At 34.0% G+C, this 22,786-nt stretch overlaps 1 long non-coding RNA gene across 1 annotated transcript in view; it reads left to right on the top strand.

Moving 5' to 3' along the window:
- Positions 1 to 8,332: 8,332 nt before the first annotated feature.
- The window catches only part of LOC146993339 (uncharacterized), a 69,797-nt gene continuing 55,343 nt past the window's right edge, over positions 8,333 to 22,786 (top strand). Inside the window, exon 1 of the long non-coding RNA XR_015038497.1 lies at positions 8,333 to 8,659. This is a non-coding gene — a long non-coding RNA (uncharacterized LOC146993339). The remainder of the gene's footprint in view (positions 8,660 to 22,786) is intronic.

Below are 22,786 nucleotides of genomic sequence, written 5' to 3'. Positions count from 1 at the left end.
CAACCATTTAAATCGCTTTCGGAAAAGCCTTAATAATTTAGTGAAGAACAAGAAGAGAGGTTTCAGCAGAACATAAGCATTAAATTACGTAAGACACATAAAATTATGGTATCCACATGATGACAAATTACTTCTGGAATCTTCTGGATTAACCTCGTAAATCTCCTTCTAGAAAATGTCATTTTTATGTGCTGTATAAGTGATCGATTTTAACTGAGGTTTAATTTAAATTGCATTACATTTATTAGTTTAAATGCAATACAAATTTTACTTAAAGTGCCCTTGTGTATTTTATAATATGTAATACGTTGTTTAATCATCAATTTTAAGTGATCGTTGGTTTGATTAACTGCCTATTTCCTTTATTTATTGAATTTCAGTATTATATTAAACTTCGATAAAGACTAATATACCGTTATTTTAAATTTATTGAATATTAATAAAATACTATTAAAGATATTCTGTATTTTCCGGCGTATAACGCGCACGGGTGTATAATGCGCATCTATAATTTCGATCTTTATGTTTTAATTTTTGGGTATATTCGCCGTATAACACGCACCCAATTCTTTACGAAGAAACCTAAAGATACACGTGCAATGCTATTATCTTTTGAGGTCACTTATTTGAAGATTTATCCCTGCCTTTCGAACAATGTATACCGCATTGACAAGCGATAAGGAGAACAATATGTGTGTAGCTAATACTTAAGGGAGTAAGTGCGCCTGCAAAGAGGGTGCTAGAGTCCAAAAGAATGCTGCTGTAAGATTTCGAGAAAAGAGGAATATAATTTGGAGTAAGAATGCACTTCCAACCCGAAAGAATTTGCGGAATTCTGATTCAGATGTTTTCTCTTTCGTGGTCATTTGAAGCCGTGATTTTGAAGTGACATCGAAGTTTTAGTTAAAATACAATTGATGTAGCATTCCTTTTAGTAGTAAATATGGCTCCTACTAAACGAAACAACACAGTGCTGCTTTCGCATGAAAGTCATTCAGTTTGCGAAAGAAAATGGAAATCGTGCTGCAGCAAGAATGTTTGGTGTTGGTGAAAGATGGAATGGATGATGATTGTTTATTTATGGATCAGAGCAACAGTGATGATGAAAACGAAACAAAACTCGATGATGCCCCTGAAGATATGGCAGAAGACGAACATGACGAACTTTTCGTGTTATCCGATAATGAAAAGTTTTTCACTTCAAAACGTATGTCATTTCTTTTAAATAAACAGCATAAGAACTCGTAAAAATGTAACTTTTGCATGCTATTTTTTCCGTATTTGTAATCTGTCATTTACATATATACGTCGTATAATGCGCAGCCGCTAATTTCGATCATATTTTTGGTGTTAAAAGTGCGCGTTATACTACGGTATATATATATATAGAGAGTGAGATAAGATAAAAAGTGATAAATTTAGAACCAGTTTTGAGCAAAGACCCAAACGAAGTGAAATTCAATAACGATAAATATCAAAATAACATTATATCAGATTTGATTGAATTCCTCTTCTTTTGTATATTTTTTAGGTTTTTTTTTTAGTTTCACCTTTCTCTAATTCCTATTTTGCATATTTTCATTATTTTTGAAATTTATTGATATTGAATTTAACTTCTCTTGGGTTTTTGTGTAAAATTGGATCTAAATTTCTTATTTTATTACTATACTTATCAATTTTCAGCAAAATATTGCGCGGAAATGCTTGGAATAATTATGCTTTAAATAAAAAAAAAAGAATTTTTAATACCACATATATACAAACGCAAAAAAAAAAAATTATAAATAAAAAATGTAATTATTCCTAAAATTTTCGCAAATTGTACTGCAGAAAATTGATACGTAAAGAAATACATAAACAAAGAAATTTAGAACCAATTTTTCACAAACGCCAAAAAATGAAATTCAAATAAATAAATTAAAAAAAATCCTATACATGTAGAATTAGAATTATGTAGATGTTAAAAGAAAATTAAAATAAACCAGAAGGAAAACTACATATATATTTTGCGTGTGTACAATTCCGTAATGGATTGAATTGCACAAGTCGATAAAAAGTTAATAAAATTTATACTTATGCCAAGAAATAAAACTAAGTGCTGAAATTTCCTCAGAGATATTCGTACAATATTACAGTAATTATATTTTGAGCTACTAAAACGCTAAATAGAACTCAATTCTAAACACAGAAAGCTAATCCGATCTCACCGCGAATCCGCTACAATCAACAACAAGAACTAAGTAAACAACTGAACTCATATGTTTTCCTCCAGCTTTTATAAGCTTTTTAATCATGCACGAAAACATTCCTGTAAAATATATTTTCCCGAGGCTTCTGGAAAGCAAAAGAGTACAATTAAGAGATATGTATTTATTAAATGCGCGTGCTCCTGTATTTTAAATTTTCCGGCGTAGCTTTCTCTTCAAATAAGTCTCATGCTGCATTGCACGAGGAAATGAAACAATTCAACTGCAATTCTACTAAAAATAGCAAACTAAATACACAAACCGTAACAATATATAGGATAATTTTTTGCGCTAAGAAATGTATTCCAAGAAGGAAAATTAAAGGCTACATGTGATTCTAGTCTGATAAAATTAAAATGAGGAAGGTAAGCGAAATAGGCTAAGAAAAGCGAAATCAAATGAACGTCTATGTGACGTTCACGTTTGGCGAAAACATGTTGCTTTTCCTTTCTGCGGTATCCGCCGAAAACATCGCAGAAAAAACATCTCGAACGAAAACGTCGCGGAGAAAACAACCCAAGGCGAAAACGTCATGGTACAAAACATCTTGGGAGAAAAGAAAGCAAAGAGCAAATCTAAAACATTGTGGTAGAAGATACCGTGGTCGCAAATAAAGAGGTTCAAAAACTTCGCAGTTTAAAAACATCGTCGTTGAAAATTTCGTGGTAAAAAATAAAGTACCTACAAATCATCGCGGGACTATAGCATCGCACACATGCGTTTTCAGGTTCTAAAAGTTGTAAATGTATGTTCGCATAATGATTTGTGTGCGCAAGAAGGAAAGATGGATTCTTTTAATTCTATATTTCATATTTTTAATGAAATAATAAATTTTTGATTAAAAAATAGAAAGGAAACTTAAGCATTTAAAAATTGAAAATAAGTAGAAAATTAACGCAACTTATAGAACATAATAGAATTTTGAATTTACGTAGTTAATTAACAAAGGTCATTAATAAATTAACCACTTTTTATAAAGTTTTACTAATTCTTTTACGAAGATCATAGTTTAAAAATGCTTAGAAAAGGAAGATAAATAACGGCATGAAGTTACCTCGATAAAAATTGCTTAGTTAATTATCAAATTATTTTCTTTCGCATTTGTTAATCTGATATTGTTTTAGTGAACATTATATTTTATTTTCTTTTCGTTTATTCCTAAAGTATAGTTAACATTTTCATATATAACGTGCAATCAGTTTTTTGGATGCCGATTTGTTAGTTATGATAAAAGTCAGTTACATAGTATGTCAGTATGGGATTTGGAAAACGCATGTGTGCAATGTTATCGTCATGCGATGATTTGTAGGTACTTTATTTTTTACCACGATATTTTAGATGACGATATTTTTAAACTGCGAAGTTTTCTCACCGCTTTATTTTCGACCATGATATTTTGTGCCAGCGATGTTTTAGAACTGCGATGTTTTCTCTTTGCTTTCTTTTCTCCCACGATGTTTTGTACTGCGACATTTTCGCCTTGCGTTGTTTTTTCCGCGACGTTTTCGCCTTGCGCTGTTTTCTACGCGACGTTTTCGCCTTGCGTTTTTTTTTTTTTTTTTTTTTTTTTTTTTTTCCCGTGACGTTTTCGCCTTGCGTTGTTTTCTCCGCGACGTTTTCCTCCGCGATGTTTTCGGCTGTTACTCTTTCTGCAGTTTTCGTTGGCCTGAAATCTGCTTAGTTTGTAGAGATGCTTTACTCTTAAAGCTTTCCAACATGTTTTGTTGGTTCAAGAATTTTCTTAGCTAGCGAATTTGCAGAGTCGTTAGGAAGATTGATTTTCATCATATAAAGTTTCAACGACTGGCCTCTCACAGGGAGCTGTTACCAGTTTTCTTTTGTTTAACATATACATAAATAGTCTCATAACTCAAATTGAAAAAAAAAAAAAAAAAAAAAAAAACACTGCTGTTAAAAGTTTACTTACTCCCAAACGTTACACAAAGAAACAATCAGAGTCAATTGTAAATCAGGCCCTATAGATTTTAAACGACTGGCTCTATACTCATAATATGGAAATTAATTTAGAGAAGACTGTGTATCAAACTTTTTCACTTACTCACCAGGCTCTGAAACTAGACCTTTTATATCAGGTTCACCGGTACATGGAACCAACATCTTTCAGCACTTGTGTGTCGTTTTCGCCCAAAAATAGACTTGGAAGGAGCATATAGAAATGGAGAAATGGATTTCGAATGCACTACTAACAGGCTAACCTTAATGAAGAGAACTACTAGATCTGAATGGGGCTGTTCTAGAACCACGCTTTGATTTGACATACAGAGCTGCTATATTCTACCTCTTATTACTCACTGTTGCGAGCCTCTCATGGCAGCATCTAATCAAGTCATCGATTATCTCGAAAGATTTCGTAACCAAGCTCCTCGACATATCACTGGTGCAATTAAAACATCCGAGTTGATCCACTTTTACTAGCTACACACCATATGTGCATTGAATCCATTGTGGAAGAGAGAACACTAATCCTATGGGAAAAACATTTAAGGGACAAGACTGCTTTTCCCTGTGGAACTATTGCCTTTTACCGACGAAGAGAAAACTTAAAACTCAGAATGCTTCTCTCCAGGCAGTGTTTCCCGTCAGAGGCCTTAGATGGAATGCTGAATTTTTTTGAAACCACCATGTCCAACCGATGTAAGAAAATATATAGACAAAATAAATTTCTTATATGAAATTCTTAAAAAACAAACAAATGACCAAATTTTAAAATCTATGTGTTTGGAAGCCATTAGTGCTTTATATTCTGAGAGCGAATGGCTACATGTGTTTACTGATGGCTGACAGAATTCATGCAGGCGTTGGCATCTTTTGCAAGCTTTTTTCATTTTCTAATCCTGTTGAAGGAATAGGACTGCTTTTAGATCAAGACCGTACGTATGGCCTTATCGCAACTCCAACGTCAACTTGAACATTTTAAATGTTGTCATGCTCTCTGATTCTAAAGCTGCTCTTCTAGTCATTTCGTTTTTTGGAATGACCAATATCTGCTGCTGTTTTTAAATGTCATCAGTTCCTAAGCAACTTAGCTCAGGAGAGCAAAGAAGTTGCCATGCACTGTATACCATCACACTGTAGCCTTCATGGAAATGATAAGGCAGATTTTTTGGCAAAGAAAGGGGCCAATATTCTTCATATAACTGACAACTACATCCCTTTTTACACTGCCAAAATAGTAATAATAATTACTGAAAAAAAGAATCATAAACTATGGATTAACATAACTTTTGATATTCTTTTACGGCCCAGAAAGGAATTCTGTTGCTATTTTTCATCTTGGTACTGACCATAATTGCATTTTAGAACATCTGCATCGAATGAACTTTATCCCAACCCCGATTTGTCAATTGTGCATGCTCCATGAGGAAATGTATGCCTCACATCTGAGTCGTTGCCCTGCACTTAATGGCGGATCAGTCTGGGAGAGATATTGGAAGGCGAGATACAAAATAGATTAATAGATTATACAGTGGACTCTTTTTTTAGTTTTTCTGTTTTCTTTCATCTTTGTTTGCTCTGTCGACAAGCTTGCTTGTTCTGTCTTTATAATCTGTCATTAGAAATATACAGGGTGTCTCAAAAGGTCGTTGCCAAACTTTTAACATACTAGTCTGTCATCCATAAAACACAAGATTGACATATGAACTTGTGCCCGAAACTGCGAACGGCAACAGCTAGAGGGCAATGTTCGCAGGCTTATGGTAGAATAGAAAGCGGGATAGTTTCAGACGAGGACGTTGCAGGAGAAGGATAAATCTGTTTACTAACTTAGAACTGGCCGATATGCATTACTTGCACGCTGCCGCGGACCAATCGCATGGCCACCGCAATCCTCCGACCTGATTCCCTTGGATTTCAACCTGTGGAAATACATGAAGTGTATGGTTTACGAAGCGACTATAACATCGGAGATGGATCTCGACGTCACTATCGTGGAATCAGCGGCACCTGTCCGTGACACACCTTCTCATTTAGAACGGGACCCTGAATCCATGCGTCCACGTTGTGAAGTATGTATTCATTGTGGCGAATGGAAGGAATTTTTAACATCTTTTGTGATTTAACCATGTTCTTTAATAAAAATCATATTAACACCTCTTTTGACTTACTTTCTTTCTCCCCCTTTACCCCTGCTAACTTTGCCCCCTAGGGGTCTGCATCATCTTTCTATGTAAGTTTGTCATGGTATGACAGACAAGCATATTATGTCTGGCAACTACCGTTAGAGGCACCCTGTATATATATATATATATATATATTGGTCAGTCAGCATATAAGTTAGCTGTGCTTTAGCTCTGCAAATATAGCTCAAATGCAAACCTAATACTAGTTTTTAATCAGCGCGACAAAGATATCCAAAATATATGTACCTTTCCATTTGTATGTTGAATAGTGTATCTGAATATATTAATTTGGAATGATTAGATAAAGTTGTATATAAAAATCAGTAAGAACTATTCAGCAAACAGTCCCTTCTGAAAAAAAAAAAAAAAAAAAAAAAAAAAATTGGCCCTACAAAAATAGGATTGATTCCTGTAAAGTTGACTCCCTTACATGAGAAATTTCCTCGGAAATGGCGAGCTGTTAGGTATTTTTTTATGTTTTCTTCAAATATATTATAACGTTCAGAACATTTACCTTACAAAGTTCTTTCATGGTCACTTTCTCAAAGGTGAACCAAACTTTCCTTAATTAGACACGTAGAAAATTTAAATTTCATATTATTCAGATAATGTTTTAAAAAATAATAAAATAAAATCTCTAAAATATTGTATTACTATATTGTTAAAACCCGTAAGTTTGCTTCAGGATTTAGTATTTTCCATATTTTAACTAGTAATGTTCTAAACTTGAAAGTGCGTTACGATATCTCTCATGCAGTCTAAAGAATCTAACGAATATTGGCAAGTCTCCAATGCTATTTTAAAAGGAAAAATAAGAAGATAATCTTTTACAAGTAAATAATTTTTTACTTTTATAGAAATTTACTTATTAGCTTATTGCATTAGATAATGCTTTACAAGAACAAAAAAATCCGATGACTATCGCTTAACTACTAATAAAAACGCAAAAAGGCCTTTTCCTTAGGCTTTGAAATTCTGGGCATAAGCAGCAATAGTGTTGTTGCTAGACAAGTGCGTTATGGTATTTTGTTGTGAAAGAAAATCAATCGAGGGAGAAATCAAGGATGCAAGTACAACATTGTCTAAAACTCTAATGAATACTTATATGCTTTTGAATAAAGACCGCGTTTATAATTCAGAATTAATTGTTCCTCTGCAGTTTTCATAAACAAAGAGCTCTAATACGCTAATTATAAGTAGCATCACGTTTGTTTACATAGGAAAGGGAAGTTAAAAAGCTTAAAATCCGCCGTGGTTAATAATTCACTTTCGCGCTTGAATCCAGTTCTGTATCACAATAAATGAAACCATGAACTTGCATTTAATCAAGCATAACTGATTTTCGTGGCTGAAAAGCATATTATTTCATTGCATTCAAAGTTCTGTTTTTCATAATTAAATGCTAAAATGCGGTTTTCTTTTCACTTGGGACAGAAAGTGAAATTTAGAACAAAAAAGCTTAGAGTTTGCAATTAATAAGTCTGAAAAAAAATACCGTAGAGATGATTGTCACGGCGTGTTAAATATGCCTGTTGCAACGGCATGTATTATTTCGGCTTCATCTTTCAACTAAAAAGTTAAAAGTTATATTAATTACTTTTATTTTTCATATGTAATAACTTTATCGCATTCTTCCTTACGAGGGCTCTTATTTGATAATGTAAAATCTGTTTGTTGAGTCAGTAAGAGCAAATTTTGTTTATTATACGCATGCGTTTTCCGTGTAACAAACTGCATAGTCTTAAGAGCTGTATGTAATATCTCTCTCGAATCATAGAATCACTCACTTCGAATTAATGTTTCGGAGCTCGTATCTTTCTCTGTAGTGTTTATTTGCGCTCAAAAGATGGCGCTCTAAACTTAATGCGGAGTAGGGAATAGTTCTCATTTTCTCCGCAAAGCGTCTCTGACCTCATCCGCAGGTTTGCAGTTCTCGTTCAGTGTTGTGCGAGTGCCGAAGCGTGCTGTATATGAAGTTCAGTGCTTGCGGTTCGTGTGCAACGTGTAGAATCATGACTTGAAACACACAGACCGGAGAGATTCGTACTTTCTCATAAATATTTATTATCAACTAAAGAAAAGTCCTCACTCATTTGGGTTAATTAAAATTAACTATTATAAATATTTTGTTGGATGGTCTGCAGCAGTGAGTCACGCCGAGCCGCTGTGAGCCGTTATTATTAATGGCGGGTGTTCGAATTTTGTTTGTGAACTCTATCTTTTCTTGGTGTGCACACGTGTTCTGCCTTTACGCCATCATCTCCCACATAGGTAAGTATTTGGTGTATTTTTATGTGATTGGAGAATTCCCATCAACTCTGAAGCCCGCGGGCGCATCACAGAAGCTTGTCCGCCCGGTTTGGAAAGATTATCGTTCCCTCTGGCAGGTCCTTTGAACTCCTGTCAAGGTACTTTCCGATTGTTTTTGACTGTGCCTTTACATTTAAATCCCAAATACAAGAGCAAATCAATCTCATCCACCACGTGTTGGATCCATCAGATCGCATTAACACAGTTTACATGTGAGGTTTTCATTCCTGTAATTTTCGCGCCGTTTTTTCTTTGAAATGCGTTAGTTGAATCACAAGTTGAATTTAGTTTTCTCTTAGAAAATTATCAAAGGAGGTGAAATATTACTCATGTCGATTCTGCGGACACTATGACAATCTTTATTATCAGCTGTTTTTCATTTCATCTCTACATATTTAACAGTGGGTGGAAAAAAAAAAGGTAAAGCGGTCATCTCTTAAATTCTAGTGTAATAACTGTAAACAATCTCGGCATCTTTAATTCTAGTAATACTGATTGAAAGGTATTCTGAAATGTTGATAAAAAGTCCTAGCCAAACTAATTACTTGATATTAAAACATTCTCCAGTCGAAGCATCAGGAGATGATGTCCAATTTAAAAAAGAAATTTCACACTTTTTTAACCCGTGCGAACTGATTAGAATCTTTAATGATTCAACACTGATGGACTACATTAATTTTTAAACCATATTTGAAGCTTGCGCTTTTCATGAAAGTGTAATTCCAAAATAAATTGTGAAAATGAATTACTTTTCATGTCATTTTTATGCTCGCAGAAAACGCAAGTTAAATAATAGAGCACATTTATCTTATAAATTCGGTTGTTGAATCGCGTGTTATTCACTTTGTTTTCCTCGGAAATAAATAGTACTTTCTTTGTTTTAAATAACACATCATGAGGTGGATAGTTTTAGCGATTTTTTTATGATTCAATCAATTCTGCTGCGCTAAGATTTGAGTGTTAGAAGTCAGTTTAACCGTTAATTAAAATATTTCAGCGTTAGTCATTGCGAAAGTGATCTTTTCGTATATAACTCTCAAAAGAATCAAGTACGTAATTTAGATTTCGTTTAAATGGTCTGAAAAACTGATGTTAATTTTAAACTTCTAAGGTTTCCCCCTCCCAAACATATATAGTTGCAATGGGCTGAAAATATTTGTAACGTTTTCCGAAACCATAATTGAAATAGAATAAATATTAAAAAATCCACCTAAGCTGAACTTTTGTGGTAACATAATCATCGCAGGCTATAAAAATTAAACTATATAAATATTTTGCTTTTTATCAAAATGTTCTGCGAAGAAAATATATAGGGAAACTACTCTGCGTTAGAATTTTTATAACACTGTTTTCGAATTATAAGTTTTATGCAGTAGAGCATAAATACTATTAATTTTGTACAAGATAACTATTATGTCTGTATATATATATATTACATTTCGTTTAGTTGTATTCTGTCTTCTTAAATATGATTGACAGATTACTGTAAATGCTAATAGCTCGCACAAACTGTCGAGTTTCGAACTCCAGCTAAACGAGGAAGAACGAAAATGTATTTTATTCCACTGCTAGCGCCTTTTTTCGGCCCCTATTTTTTTTTTTATTATTATTTTTAGATTTGCTGTTATTGAGAGTTGGGATATTTTGCAGCCAGATAGCTCCTATATGAAAGTTTTGAGTCAGAGTAGCTCCTATGCTTAAAATAATCCTCAAACCGAAATTTTAATCATACTTACTCGAAATGAATAGCCGTTGGGAATGTCTGGAAATTTAATTAGAAACCTTTTTTGAGTTTTAAAGACTACTCATGCATTTTATTATCCCTTTTTATAGCCTTTATTTAATGTTTTTTTTTTTTTTTTTTTTTTTTTTTTTTTTTAAATCGGAGCATTTAGTATTATTTGTAGAGGTTTTCGTTTTTATAGTTTTGGGAATATAGCAAATACGGAAAAACAGATTTCAATTGAAAAGTACTTAAGAGTATTTTTTACCTCGCAAAAGAGTCTTTTATTTAAGTTATCTGATATAAAACTGCATATGTAAGCTTTTGTGAAAATGTTATGAACTTAGGTGCTTTGTTGTTTCCATTATTCCTTTTGGTAAGCTTAGGAAGATTTTTTATATTTTAAATATTACAGAAGAATTTAAAGATGCCCCCCCCCCACCCAAATAAAAATGGAGACTCGGGGTACATGCATCGTTTTCCTTTGTGTAAACCCTTATTTAAGATTCAGCATGGTTGTCTTAACGTACTTTCGTAGATTAGATTTGATTCATGTTGAAGAGATTTGTAGTTGTAGGCCTATGATGAAATTTTAAAGCCTAATATATCACGGTTATTGAAGATTTCAAACCGAAACTTGAAATAAGTAACTCAGGATTTATGCATCTTTATTACTTACCTCGGATGCATATGAGAGAGATTAATGTGCGTGCAGCTTCCAGATGGCATTAGCAAGGATTGGGAAACTAATTGCACTGATGGCGGAAATAGTTTTTACAATGTATTTTGCCTCAGGTAATAAAGCTGGATAAATAAATCGACTCATGGTTTCATTCGCGAAAATTCATCACTATCCCTCCGCCCTCGTCCCCGCCGCATTTCTCCTCTGAAATTCTTCCATTTTAAATCTGCGGTTTGAACCCTAAGAGAACTCAAATATGATTTTCAGTATACGTGCAAAGGTTTTGAGATCTATTGGCAATCTTTATACATTCAATGATTTTTTTGCAATAAACTTTAGTTTGTCATAAATTTTCTTGTAATTTGATGTTGAGAAAACTATTACAATATTTTTTTAAGGCAACGTATTGCATATTTTATTTAGTGTGGTTTTTCGAAGTGCTTTTATACATTGCATTTTCTCTCTCTTAAGAAACAATTGGGAATGCTGGCATCGGTATTACACGAAGAGTAAGAAACTTTCTTAGAGATTTTTCTGACATAGTAGGTACATTGTAGATTTCCAGTAAAGTGTCTGATGAATCATTCAAGAACGTTGCCAAGCGAAATAAAATGTCAAAAAATGAAATCTTTGTCTCTTAGTTACAAGTTCGTTTTCTTGCCTATAAAATATCTGTGTAACATCTCGAGATATAGAAATCCAGAAGATGATTCCAAATTTATGATCATTTAACGATCCTTCGTTTATGGATCATACACTTTCTCAGCAAGTCCCCCCCAAAATAAAGACGCATTCTTTTGCAACTATGTATTTTGAGGTAACAGAAGAACTTTTTTCACTATTCATCAAGTTCCCGAGGTATTTAAACCACTCGCTAGTCGAATTCCAACTGTCAAGCTAGTGACAGCAACTTTAAATGCACATTTATCGATAATGAAGAGTAAACTATTATTTATTTAGTATCTTTATATCAAGGTTGAAATTCTAGGACCTGCATATTCCTTATTGCCCTATGTTTGTCACCAATTTTGAAATTTGCTATTATGACAAGTGTTGAAAAATGTAATCCATCCCAGCATAAAATTTATTTACTTATTTCTGTGAATTTAATATATTGTTATCAAACTGGAAATTCGTTGAATATTTAACAAACTAAAATTTTTATGTCATGATGAATACTTATATATTTATTAATATTGTTTTTAAACAAAGTTTGCCCGCTTCATTAAATGATGCGTTTCGTTCTTTCTAAACCTTGTTTGTAAATAATTAGGTAAAAGGTAAATTCTAAATTTTATGGGCGAAAAGGAGGAGGGGAGGGTAAGATGTCGTGTCTGAATAGTTTCGAAGTAAAAATCTTTAAATTAGATATTCACCAGATGATTAAGAATCTGCCAACGGGTAAGCGGTAAAATCAGAAAACTGATGGTTTCTGGATAGTAAAATCTGGAAACTGATGGTTCGACAAGGTTCTGGTCCCTACAGAAGACCTGGAGTGCACGGGAATTTTCATGATTTCCTCCATATATAACGCGAATAAGCGTCAGTTTCCCTTAAAGAATTTTCAACGAAGCGATCCCTCCCCTTAAACAAATATCCCTCAAGAGCTTTGCCGTAATCCAAATAATTAAATACTTTTCATACTCATGGTGTAAAGCAGCAAAATGACAGACACGTAATCGGGTATTCATCATAAACAATAACAATCAAAAGATACATGGATAAAATTCAAACTGTGTGTGTGAGTAAAGGGGAATAAGAATTTTAAATCAAAAGTTGAATCAGTTATTATACTTGAAATAATTGCATCTGTAGTGTCTTAACCGCGAATGGGTGATGTAGACTTAAAAACACGTATGCAATTTATTATTCGAAGTGGATACTCGTCGCCCAGACTGTATAGTGTTTAGGGGAGCCTGCTACGGTACCGAAGGGCCCGGGTTCGATTCCCGGAAAAGACATGGATGTTTGTAAATGTATAATGTCGGTGCGGCATGGTGGCACTCTAAATATGCGGCGAGCCTAAATTCCTCTCGTGTGGATTGGTGGAATAGGAGAGGGGTGGGAGACAAACGTTTAAGGCAAAGCAGAACTGAAAGCAGGTGACAAGGCTAAAAATTTAAATGCAATGGTATAAATACACAGAAACCGATTAAAACGTTTCCTTATATATTTTAAATACAATAATAATTTATGCATTAAAACTGATAAATAATAAATATTAACAAAATATAATAACCATTAAAGTTGCAGTAAAATACTTTAAATTTTCATACTGCTGAGCCTACTGCGGTACCGAAGAGCCCGGGCTCGAATCACGGAGAAGGCATGGATGTTTGTAAATGTATAGTGTCCTTGCTTTAATACTTTTGCAACATACTGGTCCACAGCAGATTTCCTTTTCTGCTCTTACCAGTTCCGGCGGAGGTGAAAAGCATCAACAACGTTTTCTCCAGGGAAGGCAGAAATAGATGGAGCAAAGAGTGTTGTGTCCGTGCGACACGGGCGCACTCTAAATATGCGACGAGCCGAAAATCTTCTCGAGAGGTTGACGGTAGGGGAGGAGAGGTGAGAAACCCCCGTACCCGTCCCTCCGGAGTGTTGTCTATCAGAATTGGAGGTGGAATTGAGCAAAGTCGTAGTGTCATCTGTATGGTGCTCTTGTCAATGACAAGTGCAGTCTTGCTCTACTTGCCACGCTGAATTTCGTGGGCTTTGTTCTGATGTTACTGTCAGACAAGTGAGATAAGTCTCATTATTCACACAACAGATTTTCATACTTAGTGTATTATTTGGAACGTATCACTTGCATATATTTGGGGGTAGGCCATTGAAGGTTGAGGTCACTATAATAAATAATTACCACTAGAATAAATAATTAACTTTATGTAGTGTCTTATTTTAATAATTTGCAGCTCTTATTTAAAAATTTTAACAATTGCTCAATAACTTCGAAATTAAAAAAATTATGTTTTTAACTCTTTTAACAATATTAGGCAAATTTTTTGTAAGTATTCGAAGATTTACTGTATTTTTTTACGGTATAGCATATATATATATTAAACATATAGTTAAGGTTTTACTTATAACTGGCTGCGAGGTCTTCAGTTGCCTTGTTTTGTCTTTCAAAATACGATCTAAATATTTCTCCGACTAAAGTAGTTGCATAAACTTCACTCTTCGCTTTCTGTTGAAAATGTTCAGATGTAATTTGAGTATTTTCCAGTTGACAAATACTTAATCCAACGTGCACTGTTAGCAAGTTTATTTTAATAGTATGCGTTCGTAATGTTTTATTAATTGTATATAACAAATAAATAATAAAAATTATTCGTTGTATAAAATAGTCCTGTTTATGGACTAGTAATGTACACTCTGAATGTATCTAAAGGGTATTATATCGTTCATTACTTCGATTTTTCAAGTTTCGAGTTAACATTGCACGAAAGAATGGACGAGATGTACAACTACCTAGTTATTCACTACGAGCTAGCCCTCTAGACACGACCACGCCTACCAATCAGCTATCCATACCGATTCACTCGTTATTGTCTTCTAACTATAGCACACATTTCGAAGTACACGTTCAAGATTCCCGCCCGGTTAACCACGAATCTGCGCACAAAAAGCGAGAAGCCAAGGTCGCCTGAAGCTTTTGAAGGTAGGCACAAACGTAAGCGACCGGATGTGGTCTTGAATTGTCGGTGAAAAAAAAAAGGATGAACGGGAACTGGGAACAAGGCTTCTTTAGACGAACCCTTACCCTGCCGACTTCTGCCTCTTCCTAGAAGTAATTTGTCCGGCAAGTTTTAAGAAATTTTGATATTTAATTCTGAAAAATTTGTTCTTGATTTTTAAACTAGTTGTTTAAGCAGCTTCCATTGTGTTGTTTTGCATGTTTGTGATAATATCTTGCCTCTGTCGTAAGAGTACTTGAACTCAAATCATTAGGCGGAAACAATAGGTGAAGCAACAGCGAAACGTCTTTAGATTCTCAGTTGCAAAATAGTATGGAAAAAACGTTACTGATGTTTGAGAAGCGCAAATGTAAAATACTAAACGAGAAAACATTTTTTAATAGAATGTTAAATATCCGGACTAGCTGGGACTGCAGCCCATCCGGATGCTTGAAAAATATAATTAAATGAGAACTATTTTTTGGATTTTTTTCCGTGATAAGACGACACGCGTCAAACAGTTTTCTCTAGGAAGATGTATGCACTACCTTGATTCTCCCTTCGAGAGAAAAATTTTATTAACATAAAAGAATATACATTTTTAGTTATTTCACTAAATGATTAACGAAATGTAAGTGACACTTTAAAAACACTTTTGACACTATTTTGGGAAGAAGGCTTTATCGAATTTTGGGAATGTGCTTTACGCACATTCGATAAATAATAATAGAACTGATTGTTAAATTAATCGCTAAAATTTTTAAATACTATCCAGTTACTTTACTGAACAGAAATTACGTATTTGTAATGCATTACGTTATTCGAAATATTCTTAACTGTTACTTCGTGGTATGAAGTGGAAGCTTGTCAAGACAATTAAGCGGCCGCAGTTCCTTACCTAGTAGGTAGGAATAAGGTGCTATTTAACGGAAGTAATTCCTAGTTCTAATTCGTGAAGTTGACAGTTTCACGACACCAGTGGACAAGGATTAGACCATTTGCCTGGGAAGTGGGAAGGATCATTACATTTAACGTACACGACTAATTATGACTAAGGCATTCGGCGTGAGGCAATTATATTCGTTAAGGGATAATGCAGCTAAATAATCTTTAACAGAGAGCACTGCATCTGAATTTTTTCTTTCTGAAGTTACGTAACACGTATTTGCTTCTGCGCTGTATATTTTCATATATTTCGCGTTCAGTATATCAGTGTTTGTGTAACGGCTATAATTTGACATAAGTGGCGATTTCGAGCTATACATGAGAAAATCAATCTTTTGTCTTATTCATTAGAATAGTCTATTAATTTATAATAATTTTCTCCGAAAATGGAATCTACCAGTGGTCAAGTGGTTCAGAACATTGAAGAATTGGTAATTCGACCTTGGTTTAAATCCTAGCGGACGGGCTGGCTGCATCGGTTGCGTAGGTTATTTGAATATGGCAAAGCAAAAAAGCGCTGTCTGTACTAAGGGGAGGTATTCCTTTGTGGAGAACTTACTAAGAGAACCTTGCTGCTATTCATGTTACGCACGAGGAAAACCAACTATGTAGCCAGACCGTTCGCCTGGGATCGGTGTCAAACTTCCAGTATTCAGCAGTCTTAACAATTCGGTTATTGTTGAGTTCCGCTAGCTGTATGGAGGTTCTTCATAATTATCGCTATGCGTGACCTAAGTATGAGCCAGTTTATCGAGAAAATCCTCTCTGAAAGCATTCTTTTCTTTAGGGCAGATATCTCTTGTGTGCTTTGCCTTAATTAACCTAACCTTTGATGATGAATTTCTGATCACTTAGATAATCATATGACTATTATTTGGCTTAATTTTCATACAATAATGACTTTAAAGTATTGTGAAAAGTATTAGACTAGGGTAGAGGCAATATGAAATGAGGTTGGTAGATTAACGGCTAACGTCCGACTCGATCCACGATTGCAACTAACCTGATTTATTAAAATTGTATACATTTGCAAAATGCATTGAAGTGATGTACATTCGTGATGTTTTTACTAAGACTGTATCTAAGTATCCGCACCCCCCCCCCGAAAAAAAAAGACTATATTTTTAAAGATCTTTTCTTGATTTTGAGAAATCTGAAATTGTCTGTGTCCTGCTAAGAATTCAATACTTAACTAAGATAGACGCAATACAATGTTAAGCTTGCAAAAACAAGTGCAAGAGAAGCATGATTCAGGCTTATCGACCGTAAATCAGAATGAGGAATTTATTCCGGATTTTATTCAAGCGTGGACGAATTTTCCGCTTTGGCATTTGTTTACTTACAAACCTGCTACGCAATGTTCTTCAGGTTTTACGAACCAATTAACTTGTACGTCACTGAAATCCTATTTGTACTCGTACCGTATGTTGTATTTATTTGATAGTTATCGAGGCGTGTGAACAGCTTTTGTTGCAAATAGTGTTTCTTACGTTCATGAGCATTATTCTGAATACTTCTTAGACGGATATCAGTAATGTACAGGAATTATTATATACAGAGATTTATGTCTACGTTACATCTCAAGTATAAACTAATCACAAGAGAAACTCAAATAAACAAAACGGCTAAACTCGAAATCTCTGAATTTGGTAGGAATTATAATTAATGTCATTAATGACATTTTCTCTACAATGTTGGTATAAAATTATTACATTAGTGATGATGACGGGATCAAAATTTTGGGTCTTATGCAGAGGGTAAGTATGATTCGCATACGAATAGATTCTTTCAGGATTTAAATTATGATCGGAGAATTTTCTGTGATTCTTTAAAAAAGTGCAAGTGTAAAATGGTATTGGCGATACTCTGTAGTGAGTGTACTGTGTTAGATGGCGTAGGTTCTTAATAAATCTAGTAACTAAGCTTCTATGGTTGTAATTTTAGTAAAACGTATTAAAGCTATATACTTACGACTGTGATAATTTTCTTAGGAGTCGTATGTAAAAACAGAAAAACATGGAATTTCTCTTAGTCTTTTCATATTACGAGAAACAAAAGAAACAGTTTTAGCATATTGAGCCGTTTAGTTGCAGAGAAACCTAAATATGATTTCTTTCCTTTGAGAAGATTTGCATTGAATTTTTCAACTCATGCATTTGAATTTACCAGCTCGTAAGCTGATTTAGATTCTCTCCTTTTATCAATACAGATAGTTCTGGTTTAATATTATTATTGAGTGGTCGATTAAAATTTCAGCAGTTAAAAATCACATTAAGCTTAAAAATCGGAGAGGAAATATTTGGTAGTGCCATGTGTAAAATCCCCCAATCTTCTTACGAGGACTAATTAAACCGAAATCAGCCGCTGAAAATGAAATAAAATTTAAAATCAAAATCTGAACCACTGTGAATACCCTTAATTTTGTATCGGAGTAATTTATTTGTGAAGAACTTACACGTCTAGGAATCCTTTCGAGCAACAAGGTTTGTGAATGCAAGCTTAGTATCCATCCAAGTCCAGTAAATGCAGCATGTGAATCTATGTTGTTGACCAACGACCAAAAAAAAAAAAAAAAAAAAAAAAAAAACTTTTCACGTATAGTTTCCTATAGGTTTTTAATAGTGGCATGGTGTTTGGATAAGGCTTAAACGCTCTTCTCTAAAATGGGTAACGAAATTTGTTGCGTTTTAAGAGACTTGTAATCTTAAATCAACAGATCGTTTTTCTAACCTTGTTTAAAGAAGATTTCGTCATTAAAAAAATATTTACTGTTCAACACAAGAAGAACACTAAGAACCAGAGAGAAATTAAACTTTTAACCCTCTGACAGAGTGTACAAAATTTATAAAAGCGTAAAAGAAGATTCAGACCTTTCCTTCCAACGAAATCGATAGAAGTTGAAACCCTGTTTTGTTGATGCGATAAGACCGTTCCTCGCGTATGTTCCAGGATAAAATGTGAACGCCTTATTCATGGATCCTGCGTTCAGAGGGTTAATAAATTATTCATTATTAGTGTGATTTACCTGATTCGAAAGATTTCGATCATCATCAGAACTCGGTTTTCAACTGACATTTTAAAATAATTGGAAACAGCCTAATGAACTCGACCTTAGGCTAACAGCTTAGAATCTGATTTGCTAGAAAACCGTTGTGTTTTCTCATTTACCGCTTAATTTTATTGTAGCAGTGTGACGAATTAACCTATTGTCTGATGATAGTGATCATGACGTCTTTATGCTGGAAACTTTTTTTGCTTTAATAAAATTTTCTTAAAATACCGTGCCGCAGTATCTGCAGCTATTTACCGAATAAAAGTTTTGATTTTGCTGAATATTGAGATAAAGAATTCAAGGGCACTGATAAAAAAAATCATTTTCCTCGGTATTCAATATTTTTCTCACTTCATTGATTTTCAGTCTGTGTATAGGTAGAAATCTGTTCAATAGTTGTAATTCTGTGCACTGTAGTATCACAAAATGTTTCCTGTACACGATTCAAATGAATCAAGATCTGGGTTTTCTCTGTTTGCTTTTTGGGTGGTTTTTATTTTCTGATAACTAGGAGGAGAAAATTGACTCATGCATTTTTCCGCGATGGATGTGACCTTGCTGAAGTAATTAAGACTCATAAGAATTCAAGTAGAGGTATTTTAATGGGAGACTTGAACGGTGTCTGATCGTAATAGCGAAATAATTTTCGAGAAAAATAGAAAGGGAATGTATACAAATTTCTTTAGGTCTTGGAATCAAATGCACTCTTCATTGCCGGAAGGAATTACTATGGATGATATTTTTACATTTAACTTTTAGTGATTTGCAAACGTTTATCTAGATAATTTTAAAATTTGAACCAGCAAGCAGCTTATAAAAATAAACGAATGAAACGACACATGAAATCCTTTACATATATAAATTGTTCTGCTTGTCCAGCCTTCTTTATTCAACTAACACCAACCAATGACTACTAAACTTTGGTAGTTCGAACCGGGTTCAAATCTCGAGTAACGAGCTGACTACGTGAGCGTTTTCGTAGTTTCCCCACGTGTATAACGTAAATACGATCCAATTTCCCTTGAAAAGTCTTCCACGAAGACATTTCTCTCTTTAGATAATCCTGGAGCACTCTGCTGTAGTCATAAATAATCCAATCCCAATATGTAACGAGATTAGGATCCATTTCCGTTATTAGGTGAACTTCCTTATTATTAAGTTCCCATTTTTTAAACTGCCACCAAATGGCCGGCATTCATAACTACGGTCATTTATAGTCCGCTCATCATCAGAACTCACCGATTTGGCGTAGTCCATTAACAACAAAGAAAATAAGTTTAAAGATGTAGCTTTTATGGCCTTATAGCAGAAGTCTTTGGGACGAGAAAATGCTTTAAATTATACATTAAAAGCAATCACAGAAATATGATAGCCGGATATTGTGTACGGAAAGTAAACAAGTTTACTGTGCAAGTTTTTGACTTCTTAATTAAGCCTTGACTCCATTTAATTAAACGGCACAGTAATAATAAGAAAGTACTGAAAGTGCTTTACGAAAGCATCCTTCCTATTACGTTTGTTTGAAACTAATGATGGGTTTAATAAAGTACAGACATAAGGAACTGATCCGAATCAGTACACAGCTGTTTGGAAACAACTAGCAAAATAAAAATTTTAAATCATAATATTTAATAATCTTTTCTAACTGCACGGCTATTTTGATAAAACTGCAAAACTTTAGATTAATAAATGCGTATTTTAAAACTAATAACCTAATGGAGATCGGCAGAATATTAACAGCTTAAGTCTATTAAGTATAAAATGATAAACGAAATAATATACAGAATATGAGCGCACCGGATAAAGTGAATAAGGATCTGGGAAATAATAAATTTAAAAAAGTGTAAAATTGATACAATTAGTCTTATTATAATGATTTGGGGAAAAATAATAATCGATAATACAATCGCGGCTATAATTTTGTCGGTGTTACGTAAACGATTACGGCGACGTAACGTTATTGTGAAACATGCGAATGGTTTTCTATTCTTTTTAGTATAGCATCGGCCACGGGCTAAAATATGCCTCGCGAATCATGTGTGGCAAAAAATATACTAATAGGCGTAAAAGTAATTATCTGAATGCATTATACGTTAAAAGGGATTGTTTACAAGAAATTTTTAACGCATTAACGTAGCGTGTGTCTTCAGAAATGTATGTCGAAAGTAGAATAAATTAAAATGAGTAGGAAAGTCTATACATTTAATGCGGAGTAAAAACCGCGAAGGATATTTTGCATACCTAAGTTATCTGAAGTTTATAACTACTTGCACTTAGCACTTTTTCTCCGCTTTCTCTGTGCGTTGCTGGAACGATGTCGATATCTTCGAGACTCTAGTTTCCTCACTCAAGTGAACCTTTTGTTCTTGTGATATAGGGCATAAGAGACACATAACAGAATCAGACGAGGAACAATGGATTATACCTGGAATTGCAATGCATCAAAGGTTCAAAAAAATTCAAAACACAACTGAGCATTAATTTCACCATTTTCACACGTTTTTATTTCATCTGAATAGTAACACAGAAATCTGTTTCTCTGTGAATTTCTTTTACAGGGATAAATGTTTTGAGCTTTAAAGTTGAATTTTGAGGTATTAATGTTTTAAAAAAGGAATTCAGAAAGTCGGGAATAGGGTTTCTGTGAAAGTTTCTAGCTTTCTTTTTAATAGTTAATTGGGCTTTTGTTATTATTTGTAGTTTTCTATTGACTTTATAACATCTAAAGAATAATTTATGTTGTAAAACTGTTGAATTTTTGAATCATTTATTACCCATGAAATTTTATATAGAGATAACTTATTCAGAATCTTGCATTTTATTTTACTTTATTTTTAAATTCGAGGAAATACATGCATTCTAAAGTATAATTGACTTATTATATTACCTTATTACTGCCTTTATAACAATAATTGGTACTTTTCCGTTTCGCCGGCGCAAAGCTCGCCAAGCAGACTTTATTGGCGACAACATACAGTGTACACATAAAAAATGGTAACGAATGTTAGTTCTATGCATTTTTTTATTTTGAAGGCTTAAACATTTTAATATCGTTTAAAATTTTGTATAAAGCCAATAAATAAAGACAATAAATTTGTAAAAAGATATTAATTTAAGTTTGCTATGCTTTTATGGTTCAACATCCTGATTCGCCTTTTCATATAACGTGACCCCAAGTGATCTGATCTCACGTAAACTATGCTACAAAAATCTAATTCTCTCAGTAATTATCTACAATAATTCCAAGTTTAATCTTAATTCGGAATACAAGTTTAAATGCAAGAATTATTTCAATTCGTACGAATAGCTTACTCAGAAATTATGTAAAACCGTAGTGCTTTATTTTGCTAGTGCATTCTCATTAGAATTGATGAATTTAACCCTTGATTTTGCCTTTTCTATATTTTCGCTATCGGGTGAAGGCCCACCAGCGGCCGAGCGGTCGCTGAACAAGTCGCTGAACACTGGTAGTTCGGTCCGAGGTTCGAATCCCGCGAACGGGCTGGCTGCATGGGTGTTTTCGTGGTTTTCCCCATGTGTAACGAGCCAGTTTCCCTTAGAAAGTCCTCCACGAAGGCATCAATCCCCTTAGGCAGATAGCCCTAGTGTGCTTTGCCATAATTAAATACACACACACCATACACACGCCTTCGGGTGAGCGGTGTGATTGCATCCTAATTGGCTTAATTACCGCGAATGGCCTTACGGCATAAAATTGAACTATGCCGTAAAAATTCTATGTAATTGTATGCCAATATTAAAAGAAACAATCAATCTGATAAGAAATGGCCGCGACTTGTTTTGAAAATGAGGCGTAAGGTTACCAGCGAGAATATTCCGTTAGGCATCGGTTGTAGCATTTTCGGCGACTTTATCGCCTGCGCTGGCAAAACGGAAAAGTACCCAATAAGGTATTCAGAAAATTTGCCTTTTATTTATTTCAACTATAAGGGGACTGTAGAAAATGCATCCTTTCTACTGTATAATCAAGATGGGGAAAATAATAATC

Source organism: Stegodyphus dumicola, chromosome X1 (genome assembly GCF_044657685.1).
Source record: "Stegodyphus dumicola isolate Sdum_Otavi_A_Nest chromosome X1, ASM4465768v1".
NCBI lineage: Eukaryota > Metazoa > Arthropoda > Arachnida > Araneae > Eresidae > Stegodyphus > Stegodyphus dumicola.
This window is presented reverse-complemented; position numbering and strand designations above follow the sequence as displayed.